The sequence below is a fragment of the Chiloscyllium punctatum genome, chromosome 25 (assembly GCF_047496795.1).
Source record: "Chiloscyllium punctatum isolate Juve2018m chromosome 25, sChiPun1.3, whole genome shotgun sequence".
Taxonomy (NCBI): Eukaryota; Metazoa; Chordata; class Chondrichthyes; order Orectolobiformes; family Hemiscylliidae; genus Chiloscyllium; species Chiloscyllium punctatum.
In genome coordinates this window covers 64040525-64046956 of record NC_092763.1, presented here as the reverse complement: position 1 = coordinate 64046956, position 6432 = coordinate 64040525, and positions in this window count along the sequence as shown.

The following is a 6432-nucleotide window of genomic DNA, read 5'->3' as shown; positions in this document are numbered from 1 at the left end:
TCTGAGGGAGCCACAACACTGTTGTCATCTGCGTATTGGAATTTAATGAGGAAACTCATAGATGTCTTGTTTTTGCACTTAACACGGGCAAGATTGAAAGGTCTGCTATCTGTTCTATAGACAATTTGGATTCCTGGGGGTAGGTCGTTCTTGATGATTTGGATGATTGTCACAGTAAAGATGGTAAACAAAGTTGGGGCAATCACGCATCCCTGTTTTACTCCTGATCTGACTTGAAAAGGCTCACAGTTACTGTTGCTGACCATAACTGTGGTAAGCATGCTATCATGGAGGAGTCTCAGGAGTCAAATGTACTTTTCAGGACATCCATAAGTGGATAGGACATCCCATAGGAGTTACCTTGATACCGAGTCAAAGGCTTTGGTCAAATTGATTAATGGATGCTGCCTGACCTGCTGTGCTTTTCCAGCAACACATTTTCAGCTCTGATCTCCAGCATCTGCAGTCCTCACTTTCTCCTCAAATTGATTAATGCCATATATAGAGGTTGAAGTTGTTCATGACATTTTTCTTGCAGTTGTCACAGAGTGAAGATCATGTCGAGTGTTCCACGTGATGCTCTAAAACCGGCTTGTGCCTCTGGAAGGATCTTCTTGGTTAAAGCCTTGAGCCGGTTGTTCATGACGCGGGTGAGGATGTTTCCTGCTGTTGGTAAAAGGGAAATTTCACGCTAGTTTCCGCATTCAGATTGATCATCTTTCCTTTTGTAGGTGGTAATGATTGTTGAGTCTCTAAAGTCTGCTGGTATGTCTTCATTTATCCAGATCTTGATGAGAACTTGATGCAGTGGATAATGAAGCAGTTTACCTCGGCTGGTATTCCATTGGGTCCAGCAGCCTTGTTGTTTTTCAAGTTCTGATGGCTTCCTTGACTACTTCAAGTGTTGGTACTTTGCTTAGGGAGTCCTCAATGGGTTGTTTTGGAACTTGTTGATCATATTCCTGTCAAACAGGACAGTTTGATTTACAAGATCTTCAAAGTGCTCCCTCGATTTAGCATTGATGTCAGCATTGCTCCTCAGGATGGTTGAACCATCTTTGCATTTGAGAAAGGCTTGACCATGAGTGGATGGGCCAAAAATAGTTTTAGTTGCGTTGAAGAAGCCTCGTGTATCGTTGGCGTCCGCTAGTTGTTGGATTTCCTGAGCTTTCTTCCTCCAAACTTTCTTCGGGTTTCGGGTGCTCTTCTGGACTGTAGCCTTGCATTCCTGATAGCGTTTCCTTTTGGTAGCCAATTTTTGTTCATTTTGTAAGGCGATGAAAGCTTTTCTCTTTCCATCAATAAGTTGTTGGAGTAGTTTGCCGTTATCATCGAACCAACCCTGACGTTTGTTTTGCCTTGAACCTAGTTGTTTCTTTGCGGCAGGTGATGACAGCATTCTTCAATTGATTCCAGTATTCTTCTATGTATGGTGGGATTTTCTGAGGCTGTTGTGTTTGAAGATTTTGTTGAAATTTCTGTACATGGTTGACGTCTTGGAGGATGTCCACATTGAATTTCTTGACAGTGTTTTTGATTTCAGGTTTTGGTGTTTTCTTCTGGGCCAAATCTTCATTCTCATGGTGGATGAGATGAGTTGATAGCCTGCCCAGCAATTGTTGGCACCAGTGTAGGCTAGGTGCATTAGTTAGGGGAAATGTAGAGTAATAGTTATAGGGGAATGAGTCTGGATGGGATATTCTTTGGAGGGTCGGTGTCGACTTGTTGGGCCAAATGGTCTGTTTCCACACTGGAGGAATTCTAATTCTAGCAACATTACTGCCAGTAACAATGTCCAATGCATTATCATTGTCTATAATAATATTCAGAGAATTATTACAATCTGGAATAATATTCAGACCACTGTTATTGCCTGGAATAATATGCTGATCATTATTGATATCTGCAGTACTACTTAGAGGAATATACCATTTGCAATAATACTTTGAACATTATTACCGCCTGTAATATAATTATTAATGGTGATACTATATTGAAATAATAGATTCATAGTAACAATGCTCTCAAATTTATGGCTTATAGATTTTTTTTTAAAAGCATATTATATAACTTTACCTTCCCCATATTCAAAATTGGGATTAATTAAATATATGTTGATCATTTATAATTTCTGGGATTTACCAATTAATAGCAACAGCATTTCAAAGCAATAATTACTAATCTGGGTGATAAGAGGTGTTAGCTATTAGTAATAAAATCTAAAATATCTCAATTAGTGTGATGACCAAAATACAGATATTCATATTGAACAACACAACGACAGCAAGAGATATCTACCACCCCAGTGTTTGTTTCAAGAGATTCGCATTTGTTTTCAGAACTTACGAATCCTGAGATTCACTTTCCACACTTCTGTGTTACCAGCTTCAATTTCTTTGCATTGTTCAAAACATTCAATTGTTCATCCTGTAACAATTCACTGTTTTTTTTTGTTGAAATTAAATTTACATTCCTCCCTCACCTGAATAGTACAAACAAACATCAGAGTTGATGGCAAACTAGGTGTAACCAGGTTACAGATTGAACATTGAACTCAATGAATTTGTTGGAAGAAATCTTTAGGTTTCACAGAAGAAAGTCACGATAAATCAAGATTTCTCTTCACACTTGTGAATGAGAATTGTGCATTCTGTAATAGTAAAAACTTAACATTTCATGATGGGAAATATTGAAGGAAAAAGATTATAGAAATTGTTGCATAAAATTTCAAATGATTTACAAGTAAATGTTACAGGACTCTTTTTTTTTAAAGCTTTTATTACCAATAACAATAATGTTATGACATGGGGTAAACCTTCCTGCTTAATTTAAAACTAGCAACACAGAAAAGACTTATCCCATGCACTAATCCATAAACATTCGAATGACCATGTACTATTTAAAATAAAATTTAGCAACTTTATTTCTTAAAGTATAACAGAGAATAATCAACTGACAACTATTTACAAGTCCTTACTCTAACCTATCTTTTACCTTCTCTTCTATAATACTAGTCCGACAGAACTCCTAATTAAGATTTACAAAATGAAACTTATTATCTCAAAACCAGGCAGCTTTCGGTTCTTCTATTTGGATCTTCTTGTGTCTTCTTTTCTTAGGAATTTCTACTTCACAGGTTACTGAGCAAAATCAGTACCTTTTAAGAGAACTATTTTTCAGGCAGTCTGTTTACATGCTGGGGCTTGGCAGTACTCCTCCAACTATTCAATTTTTTCATGGTCTTATACCCCAGAGCATCAGATTGTGTCATTGTTTGTAAGATTGTCAATATACTCAATTCAAACTTGATTGGAATTTGGTATTTTTTGGGGGTATAATTTAAACTGATTGGCCAAATTTGAGTTGTTTTTGTCGTTTCCAAGCAACCAACTATTCCAGTAGCTGAAGCACATTCAAAGTTTGTGAGAAGATTTGTAGCTTGGGTGCTTGTTGTTGTGGTTCTGTTTGTCGAGCTGGGAATTTGTGTTGCAGACGTTTTGTCCCCTGTCTAGGTGACATCCTCAGTGCTTGGGAGCTTCTTGTGAAGCGCTTCTGTGATGTTTCCTCTGGCATTTATAGTGATTTGTATCTGCCACTTCCGGTTGTCAGTTCCAGCTGTCCATTGCAGTGGCTGGTATATTGGGTCCAGGTCGATGTGCTTGTTGATTGAATCTGTGGATGAGTGCCATGCCTTTAGGAATTCCCTGGCTGTTCTCTGTTTGGCTTGTCCTATAATAGTAGTGTTGTCCCAGTCGAACTCATGTTGCTTGTCATCTGAGTGTGTGGCTACTAAGGATAGCTAGTCGTGTCGTTTCGTGGCTAGTTGGTGTTCATAGATGCAGATCGTTAGCTGTCTTCCTGTTTGTCCTATGTAGTATTTTGTGCAGTCCTTGCATGGGATTTTATACACTATGTTGGTTTCACTCATGCTGGGTATTGGCTCCTTTGTCCTGGTGAGTTTTTGTCTGAGAGTGGCTGTTGGTTTGTGTGCAGTTATGAGTCCTAGTGGTTGTAGTAGTCTGGCTGTCGGTTCAGAAATGTTCTTGGTGTATGGTAACGTGGCTAGTCCTTTGGGTTGTGGCATGTCCTCATTCCGTTGTCTTTCCCTTCGGCATCTGTTGATGAAATTGCGGGGGTATCCGTTTTTGGCAGAGAACACCGAACGGAGAATTCACCACATAGGTATACAGGAAAGCCACACACACAGACCAAGTCCTGAACTACAAAAGCAACCACCCCAACACACACAAAAGAAGCTGCATCAAGACACTGTTCAAAAGGGCCACAACACACTGCAGTACACCAGAGCTGCAAAAAGAGGAAGAAGAACACCTTTACAATGTATTCGCCAAAAACGGATACCCCCGCAATTTCATCAACAGATGCACATCAAAACTCACCAGGACGAAGGACCCAATACCCAGCATGAGCAAAACCAACGTAGTGTACAAAGTCCCATGCAAGGACTGCACATAACACTACATCGGACAAACAGGAAGACAGCTAACGATCCACATCCATGAACACCAACTAGCCACGAAATGACATGACCAGCTATCCTTAATAGCCACACACGCAGATGACAAGCAACATGAGTTCGACTGGGACAACACTACTATTACAGGACAAGCCAAACAGAGAACAGACAGGGAATTCCTAAAGGCATGGCACTCATCCACAGATTCAATCAACAAACACATCGACCTGGACCCAATATATCGACCACTGTAGCGGACAACTGGAACTGACAACCGGAAGTGGCAGATACAAACCACTATAAATGTCGGAGGAAACATCACAGAAGCGCTTCACAAGAGGCTCCCAAGCACTGAGGATGTCACCTAGACAGGGGATGAAACGTCTGCAACACAAATTCCCAGCTCGGCGAACAGAACCACAACAACTGAAGCACATGTTGCATTGTGTCTGATTGAGAATACTTGGTGCTGTCACTGCTAGCTTTTAACTCTCTAGGTATAGTTCACCCACATCTTCATGAAAATAATGAAAATTAATCATTGTAATAAACACTCAGAGTAATAGACCCTCTTCCATGCCTTTCAACCGTGCCATGTTGTTAGCTTCATAGGGTCATTATCTTGCCCTTTCACCATAAATCCTGATTTTCTTAATATTCAGGAATTTATTCAATTCCCCTGTGAAAACCCTGAATGAAGCAGTTTCCACTATCTTCTAAGGCATAATACTACAGGTTTATAATAACATTCAGAGAATTATTACAGTTTGGAATAATACTCAGACCACTGTTATTGTGTGGAATAATACACTGAGCATTATTAATATCTGCAGTAGTACTTGGTGCAATACATCATCTGCAATAATACTTAGAGCATGGTGTGCTGCCTCTGGTTCTCTTGCATCTCTTAAAGATTCTTTTGGGCCCTTAAACATCTTCTAACTCATGAACTTCTGTCCAAGGGTACAGCTTTTCTCCCTCTCTGTCTTCATTTATTTTGACTAGACTCCACATGATTTTGAACACAGAGTCTTACTTCATACTTCTAAAAGTAAGCTTTGCTTTTACAGTCTCATTTGAAAGACTGTTTCTCCAATATTGGTGCATTGAAACCACATGTGACTTTCAATATAAGTGGTTTTGGTGGCAGGCATGGGCCCCTGCTCATTAAAAATGCAATTTGAACAATATCTTAAAGAGGAGTTTGGAAATAATGATATATTTAATGATCAACTTTAGACACCAGAAAACTGTTGAATCCATTCCAGGCAATGCATTTCAAGCTGGTAGCTCACTTTCTGATTCAGGTTCAAGTTTGCAGTTAGCTTTTGTACATATAATGAATATTTCCATTTAGTCAGTCATAGAGATCTGCAGCACAGAGAAAGACCCTTTGGCTCATCTAGTCTATGCCAGTCATCATTAACATTGGTGCATTGATACGATAATGTACATCAACATAATACATCATAGAACAAAGAACAGTGCATTTGTTGAAGATTTCAGAGGAACATTCAGGGCAACAAATGTCAGCAACAGTCGAAAAAAGTCTTGATTTTGTTCCGGCCCCTTACATTTTAAATTGATAGCCTATATTGAGAAATGACTTGGAAGAATCGGTATTGGATGGTGGTGGACAATGTTAAAAATCACTCTCAACACCAGGTTATAGTCCAACGGGTGTATTTGGAAGCAGCAGCTTTTGGAGCGTTGCTTCTCCACAACCACCTGTTGGACTATAACCTAGTGTACTGTGATTTTTAACTAGATTGAGAAATGATTTGGAGATGCCGGTGTTCTGTGATTTATGAAAGAACTGAAACCAACATGTTCATTCTAAAAGATGAGGGACTTAATAGACAATCCGGGTCTTTTTCAATATACAATTTCAGTTACATCACATTGAAAAACTTTGCTCTAAATTCTGTGTTTTATGATCTTATACTCCACAACCA